Below are 15,739 nucleotides of genomic sequence, written 5' to 3'. Positions count from 1 at the left end.
AGGGCACGGTTTTTATACATACGTACATATGTACACACGCACACATAGATATCTATGAATAAACAAATAAAACCCGCTAAGATCACACTGTGTAGCAGACAGGGGCTTGCTGTCGTTCTGAGCATGTCAAGCAGTTACTGTGGCTTCCTCGTATATGGACGAGCTGCCGTCTTCCCCTCACAACCGGCCCTGCAGCCGCGGAGCAGCACAGCGTTTGTGCCGATAGCCTCACGGACTTCAGGAGCCTGCCTTGGTTTTGATCAGTGTAGCAAATTAGGGATGAAAAGTGAAAACCTTTTGGCCCTTTTTTTCTTTTTACAGCCTTCTCCCTTGCAGGGTTTTTAGCAGTTTCTTCTCGAACCGATGCATGTATTATAGCAGCAGGTGTCTTTGTGCTTTCTGATCATAGTAATGTACTCCTTGTAAATACATTTTTCTATTTTCTATTTTTTTGTATTTTTTTTTTTGACATTTTGTTTCATTGGTGTGCTGTATTTTCCATGCCCTCACTCCTTTAAGGAAAAAAAAAAAAAGAAAACAACACAATCCTGTCCTTGCTGTTGTGATTATAGTCTTGGTTTACCTGTGGTGACAATTGGGTGGTGGGGACAAATGTCCCTCTGAGCTGGGCCCTAAATTCCAGGAAGTGGGCAAAGAACAGGCTGCTCTGTCCGGGTAGGGTCTGGCCCGTGCTGGGGCCTCTGCTGGTGACGAGTGGAACGTCGTTCCCTTTCAGCAGCCCCAGCCTGGTACGCAGCAGTGCGTCCGTTGTCCGGTGGCAGACAGAGCCCGGAGTCGGCTGAGGATCCCTGAGAGCAGAGGTTGGGCAAGGGCCCTGTGTCCTGGTTTCTTCCTTGGGGTCACTGCCTCTGTCTTGACCTGTGTAATGAACCGGTGTGGCTGAAGCCACTGTGGGTGGAGCCCACGGGGGTCCACAGCATGCTGTCACCAGAGGCTGAAGCCATCAAGGTGGTGGACTCTTCTGTCGTCGTCAGATCCTGCTGAGGGTTTTGGGTTTCGTTTTTAATGACCCCTCTGTAGCCTTTGTCACATCGCCGCCTCTGTGGTTGTCTGTGCCATCTGCTCCCGAGGACCGATGGGAAGACCCTGTCTGTCTCCAGACTTGGTCACCTGCAGCTCTGGTTCAGTCACAGAGATGTCAAAGAATGGAAACTTTCTCTTGTCCACAGAGCTCAAAACTGCTTCTGGATTTGGAGAAGACTGAAAGTACAGTCCTGTGCTCGCTCCTCCTTAGCCCTCGCGGACGCAACGGCGAATTAAACATGGTGGGCGAGGGACTCGGATTAAGGGTAGATGTCGATAATGGGTAGAAATGATATTATCCTGGCAGCTGGTCATTTTAATTTTTCTGGCTATCTCTGTTTTCATGAAAAAATTAAATTCCAGACAGAAGGAATATAATTTTTTTGTCATTCTCACTTCTGTGCGGGTTTGGGGGGGAAAGTACCCACACAGGACTCATGACTGATTCCTGTCGCTGGTCTTCAGAACCCTTAAAACTTTGGCAGAAAAACTGCAAATATTTTTGTTGTGTCCAATTAACCACAGTAGATACACTGGAATCCCCTAGTTCTGGAAGTCATGCTCTTTTGGCTTGGGCGTGGGGGCAGCTACAGTTAAGTTTCTCCCTGCAGCCCCCCCCCCAATATACTTAGGTCCTCTCCTCGTTCTTTCTGCTTTCTCCAATACTGCGGGTTTGGGTCTTTTCTATCTGTGAAGTCATCTGCATCAGGCATGGCATGTTTGTAAAGTTTCAGCATGGACTCCTTCCCGAGTCTGAAGTTCTTTTTCCTTCCAAAGAGACTGCATGTTGGAACTCTCAATTATTCATAGTACTAACTTTCTTTTTTCTAATTTGAGCTAATGAAGACATGATAGCAAAGCTTATCCAAAGCCTAGCATGTTCCATTACTGTCATGACAGTGCATGCCTTCTCTGAGTTTGACAGTGACACCATTCCCAGTGCAAGAGCGGCTCAAACCATGGGGTCTTGGGGGTGGGCTACTGGCAGATGACTGCATAGCAGGCTACAGGTCTTGGGTGAACAGGTAAGTTGTGTTACCCCCCCCCAAAAAAAAGAAACAAACGAAAGGACTGGTTCTCTGTCTGTAAGGGTGGAGGGAAAGGAAGTTCTGTTTTTGCCAATAAAGTGTTAAAAATAGAATCTGCGTGTCTGCACCGCAGCTCTCCCATTACTGCCCACCAGATCAGCGTCCATGTGGACATTCTGTCCGTAAGGCCTAGCGTGACCTCGGCGTGGGAATGCAGCAGTCTCGTCCCTACGTGAAGTGCCCCCCTCAAGGGCGGCAGCCGTGCAGCCCCCGTTCAGAAGCGCATCCGACAGGACAGGCTCAGGAGGACACTTCCCAGCCCACCAACGCTCCTCCAACGCACGCCGGCCGGGACGGCCTCCCCACCTCGCTAAGGCCCGTCTCTGGCAGTTTCCAACAGTGAAATCACTTCAAGACCAATGGCTCCCAACACAGGCGCCAGCCAGCTTGGCTGCCAGAGTTTGTACTGAAGTGCCGCGAATCTAATACTGGAACTCAAGCCTCTTCCCTCTTCTAGAAGGGATAAGCCAGGTGAGCCTTTTTTTTTTTTTTTTTTTTTTTTTTTTAGTTAGACAATGATTTTATTGCTTGAGTTCAGAGACAGATTTCTGCAGGCGGGGCAGAGGCTGTGGATGACTCATACTTCCAGGTGGGAGGAAGAACTCGCTTGGTCTCATAGTGTCGAGCCAGTGGATGAATCCGGCTCTATCAGAGTCAGGCGGAATTCGGCATCCTTATCCTTTCTATTCCTCTCAAGATGCTTTCGAACAGCAACCGCTTTCTCAATTAAATGATAGAGATCCTCAGGAAGATCAGGAGCAAGTCCTTTAGACTTAAGGATTCTCAAGATTTTATTTCCTGTCACAAAACGTGCTTGTACAGCGCCGTGTGAGTCGCTCAGGACCAGGACCATCTGTGAGGGAGCGAGGCCCTTCTTGGCCAGTTTATAAATCTGCTCCTTCACGTCCTCAGACGTCAACTGCAGCCAAGTGGGGACGCTGCGGCGATGGGGCAAAGCCGACTGGGACAGGCCCTCCCCGGGAGCATGCGTGCGACCCATGATGGCGCAGTCTGGCGGCAAAAAGAGTGAGACTCTTAATCTAGAAGCTATTCCTATTCCCGGGCAATGGATAGGCTGCTTTCTGGCTGCAAACCGAAACTCAAATTTCTGCACGTTCGGATTCCAACTATCTCCAGCGCAGAACCTGTCCCAGAAAAATACTTCTCCCCTTCTTTTGACCACTTCAGCCATTTGTTTCCTCCTCAGCCCTTCCCTTGGAATCCAAAGCCCCTACCTGTCGTTAGCGGGAGTTCAGTTGCGTCTCAGTGCTTCAGCTGGGCACTAAAGGGAACAGAGCGAGCATCCGGTCGCTACCCCTGCACGCGGGATCCCCACGCACACGGCGACACCCCGCTGAGCTGACGAGTGAAAGCCAAAGCCCTCTGCCCACCACTCTGAGCCCTGCATCATAAATTGCAAAGTCCCAGGCTGAGGATCCTGTCGCAGGACTGGCTGCACCCACTGAGGGAAGGCTGAGAAACCGGTCAGTGCAGGAGCCCAGCGCTCCCGCCAGCGCAGGGACATTTAACCAAAGGCCTACGCGACAACTGAAAGCAGCGAACGTCTCCTGCGGCACCACGCGCACTGCTCTTCAGTCACGACAGGGTTCAAGAGTCATCAGCAAGTACCAGGGCTGGATCTGAAGGATCCACAGCACGGAGGCTGTGAGAATTCTGCGTGCAGCACTTGCTAACGGGCACTTCCGTGTGCTGTACAGCTCTTGGATATCTGAGCTGTTAACAATTCCCATGGGCCGGGCGCGGTGGCTCACATCTGTAATCCCAGCACTCTGGGTGGCCGAGGCGGGAGGGTCGCTTGAGGCTGCGGTGAGCTATGACACCACCACTGCGCTCTAGCTGGGGCGACACAGCGGGACCCTGTCTCAAAAAGGAATTCATACAGGAGATTCAATTTCATTTACGGTTCTTTCCGTTTGGATTCCGCCTAGTCAGTTTCTCATTCAGTTCTAAGGAGTCTGCTCCCTGGTTGAGTAGGACCTGTAAAATTTGCCGCCAGTTTGTGGGCTGTCAGAGGCCCTGAACTGGGTGCGCCTGGGAGCTTTCTCCTGCCCCCACGGAGTCCTGGGCTCCTTACTAATAGATCCAAAGATGACAGAGGAGACGGGGAAGGGGTCAGTCTGCCAAGCAGTGGGCGGCAGGCCTTCGCCCGTGAGGAATGACAGGCAGGACGTGGGTGTCCAGAAGACAAAGATGCAGAGGGGGCAGCCAGAGGGCCGCTTGCCAGCATCCCAGCCCGACAGTCTGCGTGCCAGCTGCTCTGCCTCGCCTGAGACGCTTGCCCCGGGCAGATCACCTGGCGGCCTTTGAGCGCGACATTCCGCTCTGCCCACCAGGATCCAGGGTGTAGCCAGCACGGGCACTTCTAGCTGTCGGACTGAGCCTTTGCCATTGGAGGCAGCGAATTTCCCCACACTCTAAGTTGGTGTCATGCCTTGATTGGGATTTTGATCCCAGGTACACAGTGACACACCCTGTGGCGCCTTCCCAGGGGAGGCAGACACCTGACGTGAGAACAGGCGGTTGAGGACTTGCTGAGACAGACGGGGCATGCCTTGCCAATCTGACAGCGGTGGGAGGTGGTGCTGTCCTCCCGAGGCCACCAGCAAGTGGGACCAGGGCTGCAGGGGACTCCACACGGCGGCCCCGGTGCACCACCACTGGTCACTCCCACCCTTCCCCTCGGGACCCTATCACTTCACACCCCCGCAGCCCGGAGCTATTGGGGTGGCCTGGACAGAGTGACGGGAAGAACTACCAGACTGTGCTGCAAAACTGGACGTCCTGCTTTCAAGGCTGAGTAGACAGTGGCGTCCTGACCACAGGCCTGGGCCAGCGTGGGTCTTGCCATTGTGGCACACAGCTCCGTGCACAGAGGGGACTGAGGGTGAGCCCGTGTGCAGGTTTCTCATGAAAGCGTGTCCTGGGCTGTCTGGGTGGCCCCCTGCTGCCACAGCCCCTGTGGGGAACCTCAGTCTGGGTGTCTCAGCCCAGCCTGCTTGGAGGAGTGGCCCCCAGAGCCCGTCAGGGCCTGCTGTGAGCCAGTCCTAACAGCTCGTCTTGGGCTTCGTTTGTGCGCGTCCCACACTGACGGGGCAGCGTGCTCACAGCCTGGCCTGCAGGGGCCCTGGCCTGAGTGACTCAGTGCGACGGCTTCTGCCAGGGCTCCTTCACGTCCGCGCTGCTTAAGGCCAAGAGTATCAGCCTCCACCCAGATTCTGCAAACAAACCAATGTGGACGTTCCTATTTTCCTATACTTAAGATTAGTCTCCATAATAAATGCTGCACATGCCCTCTCCTGCTTTAGCATAATTTAAAGCTCAGCTGCTTGTTTTGAGAGAAAAGTTCACCACACTGTGAAGCTGCCTTTCTGTGGGCCTGTGTTAGTTGTTCATAAATCTTGAGGTTTATCTTAAACACTCTTGGAACAAAAGACCCAATAGGCCAACCCCCGAGCCTGTGTTAAAATAAAGAGCAGAGTGATTCTCTGCCACTTGGCTGAAGTCCCTCAGGAGAAGACAGTAGCCAGACTAGAGAGAGGGTGGGTACAGGAGATTCCAACAAAGCATTTGGAAAATTCTCAGTCCTCTGGGACAGAGGGAGGAAATCAGGGCCAAGGTACCATTTGACGAAACAGATGCACAACTGGTGGAAGGAACCTCTCCAAATTATACAGAACAAAAGTGAAAATGACAACAGACTTCCTGTTAGAAATGGTATAAGCCAGACAGGCAAGCAACATCTCTAAAGTACTGAAAGAAACAAAATGGTCAGCCTAGAATTCTAAGGAATCCTAAAAAATTAAAATCTCCAATCACCTTAAAAGAATATACCTTAAAAGAATTAGAAAAAGAAAAGCAAGATAAACTCAAAGCTAGCAGAAGGAAGAAAATAGTAAAGATTAGAGAGGAGGTAACAGAAAAATAGAAAAACAGGAAAAAAAAATCAATGAAACCAACAAAACTGGTGCAAAAGAGAAGACAACTATAATCAGACATGAAAGTGGGGACATTAATAATGAATGAACTTATAGAAACAAACTGCTGCCAGAGAATACTGTGAATAACTACATGCCAACAAACTAGTTAACCTAGAAGAAATGGACAAATTCCTCGAAACACACAAATTACCTAAACTGGCTCAAGAGGAAACAATAGAAAATCTCAACAGATCTGTAACACATTAAAGGGATTGAATATGTAATCAAAAACCTTCCAACCAAGAAAAGTCCTGGACCAGATGGCTTCTCTGGTGAATTCTAATAGAAAGAAATTAGCTGGACAACTAAATATATATATGTATATGTGTGTGTGTGTGTGTATATATATATATATATATAAAATTAGCCGGGCATGGAGGCACATGCCTGCAGTCCCAGCTACTCGGGAGGCTGAGGCAAGAGGATCGCTTGAGCCCAGGAGTTTGAGGTTGCTGTGAGCTAGGCTTACACCATGGCACTCTAGCCCAGGCAATAGAATGAGACTGTCTCAAAAAAAAAAAAAAAGAAAGAAAAGAAAAATTAACACCAGATCTTCTCAAACTCTTCCAAAAATTAAAGAGGAGGAAACAATTCCTATCTCATTTTATTATATGAGGTTAGCAATACTCTGACACCAAAGCCAGATAAAGACATCACAAAAACAGAAAAATACAGACTAATATCCCTTATGAATATAGTTACAAAAGTCCTCAATAAAATATTAACAAATCAAACAGTACATAAAAATGATTATTCATCATGACCAAGTAGGATTCACCCCAGGAATGTAGTGGTGCAACAGAAGGAAATCAATCACTGTAATCACATTAATAGAACGGAAAAAAAAAATACACAGTCATCTCAATTGACGTAAAACAAGACATTTGACAAAATCCTAAAGGCTTTCATAATCAAAACCTGTCAGAAAACTAGGAATAGGGAGAAAATTAATCAACATAATAAAGAGTATTTATGAAAAACCCACAGCTAACATACTCAATGACTAAAACCTAAAAGCCTTAAAAGCAGGAACAAGACAAGGATGCCTGCTTTCACTGCTGCTACTTGACATTGCACTGGAAGTTCTAGCCAGAGCTACAAGTAAAAGGTGTACAAGGCATCCCAGTTGAAAAGGGACAGGCAAAGCTATGCCTATTCCCAGATTACATGATCCTATACAGCGAAAGTCCCAAAGAAAACTACTCGAGCTAATAAATTCAGCAAAGTTGCAGGTATAAGATTGATACATAGAAAGCAGTTCTATTTCTTTTTTTTTCTTTTCCTTTTCAACTGGTTCTTCTTATCAATTGGTTGTATTTCTATACACCAGTAATGAACAATCTGAAATGGAAATTAGGAAAGCACTTCTATTCGCAATAGCATTAAAGACAATAAAATACCTACAAACTATTAACCAAGGAGGTGAAAGACTTGTACACTGAAAACTACAAACATTAATGAAAAAAGTTAAAGATGACATAAATAAATGGAAAGACGCCCATATTCATGGATACGAAGACTTAACATTGTAAGATACCAACACTACCCAAAGTAAGCCACAGATTCAATACAATCCCTATCAAAATTTCAATAGCATCTTTTGCAGAAATGAAAAAAGCTGATCCTTAAATTCTTTTGGAATTGCATAGGTCCCCAAATAGCCAAAACAATCTTGAAAAAAAGAGAATACAGTTGGACTCCTCACACTTTTCAACTTCTAAGTTTACTACAAAGCTACAGTAAGTAGAACAGCATAGTACTGGTATGAGGACAGCCACATAAACAAATGGAGTAGAACAAGAGCCCAGAAACAATCCCCCACATATATGGTCAACTGATTTTCAACAAAAGTGTCAAGACTATTAAATGGGGAAAAGACAGTCTCCTCAACAAATGGAGCTAGGAAAACCAGATATCCACGTGCAAAAGAACAAAGTTGTACCCTTACCAAACACTGTATATAAAAATTAACTCAAGATGGGTCAAAGTCCTGAACTGAAGAGCCAAAATCATAAACTCTTAAAAGTAAACATTGGAGAAAATCTTCATGACATTGGATTGGCAACAACTTCATGGATATGACACCAAAAGCACAGGCAACAAAGGAAAAACAGATAAACTGGACTTCAAAGCAAAAGAAGTTTTGCTTATCAAAGGATACTGTCAAAAGAAGCAAAAAGACAACCTATTGAATGGGAGAAAATATTTTCAAATCATGTATCTGATAAAGGCTTAATCCAGTATATTAATTTCTAAAAGCAAAAAAGCAAATAATTCAACTCAAATGGGCAAAGGTTCTGGTCATGGTGGCTCAAACCTATAATCCTGGCACTTTGGGAGACTAAGGTGGGAGAATTGCTTTAGGCCAGGAGTTCAAGACCATCCTGAGCAAGAGTGAGACTTTGTCTCTACAAAATAGAAAAATTTGCCAAGCATGGTGGCATGCATCTATAGTCCCAGCTACTTTGGTGGCTGCAGCAGGACGATCACTTGAGCCCAGGAGTTCAAGACCAGGCTAGGCAACACAGTGAGACCCCATCTCTACAAAAAAATAAATTAGATGGGCATAGTGGTGCACACCTGTAGTCCCAGCTACTCAGGAGGGTGAAGCAGGACAATCACTTGAGCTCAGGAATTTGAGTTTGCAGTGAGCTATGATGAGGCCACTGCAGCCTGGGCGACAGAGTGAGACCCTGTCCCCCTACCAAAAAAAAAAAGAACTAAACAAATAGAAAAATAAGGCAATTATTAACTCCAGAAAAAAAAAAAAAAAAAAAAAACCACTGTAAAGAAAGAAATCCACTATTTGGCTCAATGTGACAATACCGACACAGGACATGGTCATAATAAGGTCAACACTAAATACTGAGTAAGCCAAAAACTGTGACATAACTAGATTGAGAATGTGGAGGGAGGGGTATGGAAGGAGGCATCGGGGAAAGGGTGCTAAAATGTCATCCTTTATAACTGGGACATAAGCACACAGCATCCAAAATTCATAAATCAAGACACAGAATAAATAGCATGAATTACAAATATCTACATTAATTTACATATATTTTTAAAAGCATAAACATAAATTCTAAGACTCTGGAGCAGTGAGAAGGGTGAGTGAGGAGACTGATGTTCTTGCCACATGCCTTGTAATACTATTTCATTTTTGTACATTAATATAAAATGAAAACATTACATATCAAAACCTATAATAGTTGTGCTGATGAAATTTAAAATCTGTGTAAATGGTCTGTTTTCTAGAAAAGCCAACTAACAAAACTGACAAGGCAGAAAATAAAAACCAGAATAGACCAGGAAGTCTAGAACAAATTGAAAAAGCAGTTAAAAATCTACCCTTATAAAAGGTGTCTCCTGGCCGGGCGTGGTGGCTCACGCCTGTAATCCTGGCACTCTGGGAGGCCCAGGTGGGAGGATCACTTGAGCTCAGGAGTTTGAGACCAGCCTGAGCAAGAGTGAGACACATCTCTACCAAAAGTAGAAAAATTAGCCAGGTGTCGTGGCACATGCCTGTAGCCTCAGCTACTTGGGAGGCTGAGGCAGGAGGATGGCTGGAGCCCAGGAGTTTGAGGCTGCAGTGAGCTATGATGATGCCACTGCACTCTACCCAGGGCCACAAAGCGAGACTCTGTCTCAAAAAATAAAAATAAAAAAACGACATGGTAGATGGGTTTCTTTGGAATGAAATTAACAAAGAGATGCTAGACCAGAAAATGCCTGCAGTGTCCAAAACCAACGGGGATTATTAACATCTAAGAACCTGTTCCTAACCAACAAGAAAAAGACAAGAAACTCGGAAGAAAAAAAGGGCCAAAGATGTGAAAAAACTGATAAGCTATAAAACAACAACAACAACATGGGGAAAAAACAAACATTTGAAAACATGCTCACACTCCCTCAGGAACTACAAATCAGTTCATATTTTTTGCCCATGAGATTGGCAAAAATTAGATAACCTGGTAAGGTCTGGTGTTGAAACTATAAAAATCAGGAGCCTCCAGCAGCAGGTGGGAGTGGAAACTGCAGATCAAACGGACAGCACTGAGGGGTGACAATGCAACTGAGTATTTAAAAAACTTAAAGAGAATGAGTCGGCTGGGCGCGGTGGCTCACACCTGTTAATCCGAGCACTCTGGGAGGCCGAGACGGGTGGATTGCTCAAGGTCAGGAGTTCGAAACCAGCCTGAGCAAGACCCCATCTCTACGATAAATAGAAATTAATTGACTCACTAAAAATATATATACAAGAAAATTAGCCGGGCATGGTGGTACATGCCTGTAGTCCCAGCTACTCAGGAGGCTGAGGCAAGAGGATCATTTGAGCCCAGGAGTTTGAGGTTGCTGTGAGCTAGGCTGATGCCACGGCACTCACTCTAGCCTGGGCAACAAAGTGAGACTCTGTCTCAAAAAAAAAAAGAGAGGATGAGTCATTCAAATATGCTGTATGGAAAATGTAAAGTGAAAAGAAAGCTGAGTAACGCAGAGAGTATCGGCCCGTTTGTGGAGGGGACGCACACACAGGCGTCTCTCACTTCACTGTGCTTTGCTGAATTGTGCTTTGCAGAAACTGGGGTTTTCTTACAAATTGAATCATTGTGGCAGTCCTGACTAGAGCAACTCTATTGGTACCACTTTTCCTTTTGAGACAGAGTCGTGCTCTGTTGTCCAGGTTGGAGTGCAATGACGTCATAATAGCTCACTGTAGCCTCAAACTCCTGGGCTCAAGCGATCCTCCTGCCTCAGCTTCCCAGAGTGCTGGGATTGCAGGTGTGAACCACCGCACCTGGCCTATTGGTGCCATTTTTCAACAGCAAGTGCTCATTTCCTGTCTCTGTCACTTTGGGAATTCTCAAGATATTTCAAACTTTTCATTATTATATCTGCTATCTGTGATCAGTGATATTTAATACTATTATATTTAATGTTATTTAAATAACATTTACTACTGTTATAATTTAATGCTATTTTTTTTTTTTTGGAGACAGAGTCTCACTTTGTTGCCCAGGCTAGGGTGAGTGCCGTGGCATCAGCCTAGCTCACAGCAACCTCAAACTCCTGGGCTCAAGCGATCCTCCTGCCTCAGCCTCCCAAGTAGCTGGGACTACAGGCATGCGCCACCATGCCCGGCTAATTTTTTCTATGTATATTAGTTGGCCAATTAATTTCTATTTATAGTAGAGATGGGGTCTTGCTCTTGCTCAGGCTGGTTTCGAACTCCTGACCTCGAGCAATCCACCCACCTCGGCCTCCCAAAGAGCTAGGATTACTGGCGTGAGCCACCACGCCTGGCCAATGCTATTTATTATTTAATACTATTTACACTATTGAAATTGTTTTGAGGCACCACAAACCACACCCATATAAACCAGCTAACTTAACTAATAAATGTGTGTGTTCTGACCACTTCATGGACCAGCCATTCTCCCATCTCTCTCCCTTTGCTCAGGCCTCCCTATTCCCTGAGACACAACAATATTGAAATTAGGTCAATTTAGTAACCCTACAATGGTCTCTGTGAACAACTGAAGGGAAGAGTCTCCGGGTCTGTCACTTTAAACCGAAAGCTAGAAGTAACTAAGCTTGGTGAGGAAGGCATGTCAAAGAGGCTGGGGTGGCTCACGCCTGTAATCCTAGCACTGTGGGAGGCCGAGGCGGGTGGATCGCTCAAGGTCAGGAGTTCGAAACCAGCCTGAGCAAGAGCAAGACCCCGTCTCTATTATAAATAGAAAGAAATTAATTGGCCAACTAATATATATAGAAAAAATTAGCCAGGCGTGGTGGCACATGCCTGTAGTCCCAGCTACTCGGGAGGCTGAGGCAGGAGGATTGCTTAAGCCCAAGAGTTTGAGGTTGCTGTGAGCCAGGCTGACGCCACAGCACTCTAGTTTGGGCAACAGAGTGAGATTCTGGCTCAAAAATAAATAAAAGGAAAAAAAGAAATACATTTCATAATACCATAGCTGTCATAGATTCCTCTGATAGATGTGGGCAAAGTAAACTAAAACCTCCTGGAAAGGATTCACCATTCTAGATGTAAGAACATTCGTGATTCATGGGAGGAGGTCAAAATATCAACATTCACAGGAGTGTGGAGGGAATGGATTCCCACCCTCACAGATGACTTTGAGGGGATCAAGCCTCCAGTGGAGGACGTCACTGCAGATGTGGCGGGAACAGCAAGAGAACTAGAACTAGAAGTGGAGCCTTGGAGATGGGTCGGAATTGCTGCAATCTCATGAGAAAACTTTAAGGGATGAGAAGTTGTTTCTTATAGATGATCAAAGAGTTGGTTTTTGTTTTTTTTTTTTTTTTTGAGACAGAGTCTCACTCTGTTGCCCCGGTTGCTAGAGTGCCGTGGCATCAGCCTAGCTCACAGCAACCTCAAACTCCTGGGCTCAAGCGATCCTCCTGCCTCAGCCTCCCGAGTAGCTGGGACTACAGGCTTGCACCACCATGCTCATGCACCATGCTCAGCTAATTTTTTCTATACATTTTTAGTTGGCCAATTAATTTGTTTCTATTTTTTTTTTTTTAGTAGAGATGGGGTCTCGCTCTTGCTCAGGCTGGTTTCAAACTCCTGACCTCGAGCAATCTGCCCGCCTCGGCCTCTCAGAGTGCTGGGATTACAGGTGTGAGCCACCACGCCCGGCCTAAACATAACTTTTAAATGCAAAGTAATGGCATTTAAAAGTAACTTTTAAATGCAAAGTGTGGCTCTTTTCCTTGTGATATCTGCCCTTTTATGGTGCTCTGAAATCAAACCTGCAGTATCTCTGAGGTATACCTGTAGAGATAAAACTTCTAAAAAAAATTTAAGTTAAAAAGTAGATGTGTTAAAACGTAAAAACCATCTTTAAAAGGGAAAGCCACATACCATATGGGTCTTTTTACAACCACACAGCTGACAAATGTTTAGTATCCAGGACATACACATGGGCCAATCACAAATCAGTACGGAAAAGATAAACATGCCACAGCAGGAACAGACACAGGACATGAATGGCAATTCACAGCAGAAGCCAGCATGGCCAGTTAACATGGGAAAGGGTGCGATTTCTCCGGAAACTGGTGAAACGCAAGTTACAATCATGATCAGCTGTAGGAAAATTTTAAAGTCAGGTGGTGCCAAGGAACAGGGAAAATGCGTCATGGACATTCCTGTACACAGGTAGAAGGTGACCCAACCCCTGACCGACCACTGCGGAGGGCACTTCCACAATACGCGGTACGGCTAAGGCCCAGGAAACCCACTTCTATTTAAATGCTCAGAAGTGCTCACACTTGAACATTCCAGAATGTTCACTATGTCATGGTTTTTATAACAATGGAAACCTAGAAACCCCCTAAATAGAGTATATTTACATAACGGGAAACCAAGCAGCAATCCAAATACATGACCTGGAGCTACACGTATCCGCACAGGAAAAAAAAAGTCTCTAAAACAACATTCAGTTTTTATGAAAAGGTGGGGCTGTGAAGCCAAATTCAACAAATTTCAAAAATTTTAAATAATGCAGAAAATGTTCTGAGACCACAGTGCACTTAAGGTAAAAGTCAGTAGTATCGGGTATGGAGTTTCCTTTTAGTGTGATTAAAATGGTCTGGAATTAGATGGTGACGACGGTTGCACAATTTTAATAATTTTAGCATAATTTCTTAAAAATCAATAACAAAAAATACCTAAGAAAACCCCATGTTGATAAAATAATACCCGTCTAAATAACACATAAAACCGAAGGAGAAAAAGCAAAAAGCACAATGCAGGCCAGAAAACCGAGCACTAATGAAAATATTAATATGACATATCACAATTTATGAGATGAAGCAAAAGCCACACTTAAAGGGAAATGTATAACTTTAAATCCATTTATTAGAAAAAAGACTGAAAAAAAAATCAATGAACATTCATCCCAGAAAACTGGAAAAAAACCCAGCAAATTAAATCCACAAAAAAAGTAAAATTATAAAAATACTGAACGTCAATAAAGCCAAATTTGGTTCTTTAGAAAGACTAATAATAAAACAGAACTTGGGAGATTAATGAAGAAAAAGGTAAACAGAAACAGTCCTATCAGGAACAGAATCGGATGTCACTGCACTAGTTCTGCCAAAAATACACACTAGGAATCCGATCGTGGAGAAACCTTCAGACTAGATTGAGAGTCTGCAAAACCACCAGCCTGAACACTTCAAAATGCAAAGGTCATGAAAACCAAATTTCACTCTGAGGAACTGTCCCAGATGCAAGGAGACAGGTGACCTCTCAACTAAATGTGATGCAAGATCCTGGACCTGGCAAAGAACTGTCGTGGACACGGCCGGCCGGCACGGTCCGAATGGTCTGGAGATGTGACAGTTGGCCGGTGTTACACTTCCCAACCTTGTAACTCTCCTGTGGTGGTGTGAGGGAACGTCCCTGTTCTCAGGAAATACACGCAGAAGAATTTAGGTGCAAAGGGGCGTGAGGTCTGCAATGTTCTCTCGATTAGTTCAGATGTAAGCGGACCCGGGGTAGAGTTCAGAATTTAGTTCCGAACCAGGAGGAGCTTTGGCTAAGAGAGGCCAGCTCCCTGTCAGGATTGCTCCTGAATCACCCAAGTGCACAGGCTGGACTTGGGCTCAGAGGTCTCACACTTCATCTATGACGTGGAAGACGCATGGCCTCCGAGGCCAGCCCTGCGGCCGGGGCCCTTCCCAGCCGGCTGTCTGAGGCCCAGGCAGCTCTGGGAAGCAGAGCCTCTGCTGGGACTGACTGGCACCTGGGAATCACAGGCGGTTCCTTAGTCTGGACTGACTCTGCTGTGCCGGCCCTCTGCCCAGGTGGGAGCAGCGTGGCTCTACCTTCGGCCCTTCGAGGCCCAGACGCTTCTCGGCAGGTGGGGCGCCTCAGCCTGAGCACCAAGCCACAAGGGCCAGATTGCTGAGTGAGGACAGCTGGGTCCCCAGAGGAAGGGCCCAAAGACAACTTCAACCCCGTGCCTGGTCCCCTATCCCCGCTCTGGGCCCAGAGCCATGGCTACCTCCCAGGAGAGGCCACGGAGTCCTCCACACAACCCCTCTCCACTGTTCCTGGGCTCACAGAGACCCCACTTGGGGTCAGTGACTCAGAGAGTGACAGGCCTTCATTTGCCCTGTGAACTAAAATAAAATCTTAAGCCCTCCAGCTGACCAAATGGGCCCCTCTCGGCCAAGGGGACCCCAAAAATACCCTAAAGCTGAGTTGCTGGCCATGACAAGGGAGGTCAGACATGCCTCATCATGTCCCCCTCTTTTCTTGGAGATGTCCTTATAACTCATCACCAGGCCTACGGCTGCACAAGACAAAGCTTAAACCGCAGCTGCAAGTCGTCAACTCACGTAACAGATCGCTTGAATCTGGATGTATGTCTGGCAGCTTCTCTCTAACAGATCTCCTTAACTTAAAACATTCCAAGTCCTTAGACAAAGCTTCACTTCATTAACTAATTACAAATCAAAGAATCTTTAACTCACCTATAGCCTGTAAGCCCCCTTGCTTCAAGATGTCCCGCCTTTTCAGACCAAACTAATACACACCTTCCGTGTACTGATTTATGACAATACGTGTAATTCTCGTCT

General features: G+C 45.9%; 1 pseudogene; it reads right to left on the bottom strand.

Annotated features, from left to right (window-relative positions):
* Nucleotides 1–55: 55 nt before the first annotated feature.
* On the bottom strand, nt 56–8,877 carry LOC142863474 (small ribosomal subunit protein uS15-like; annotated as a pseudogene).
* Between the last annotated feature and the right edge of the window lie 6,862 nt (nt 8,878–15,739).

The sequence above is a fragment of the Microcebus murinus genome, chromosome 22 (genome assembly GCF_040939455.1).
Source record: "Microcebus murinus isolate Inina chromosome 22, M.murinus_Inina_mat1.0, whole genome shotgun sequence".
Lineage (NCBI taxonomy): Eukaryota > Metazoa > Chordata > Mammalia > Primates > Cheirogaleidae > Microcebus > Microcebus murinus.
The sequence above is the reverse complement of the archived record's forward strand: the minus strand, read 5'-3'. Positions and strand labels throughout refer to the sequence as shown.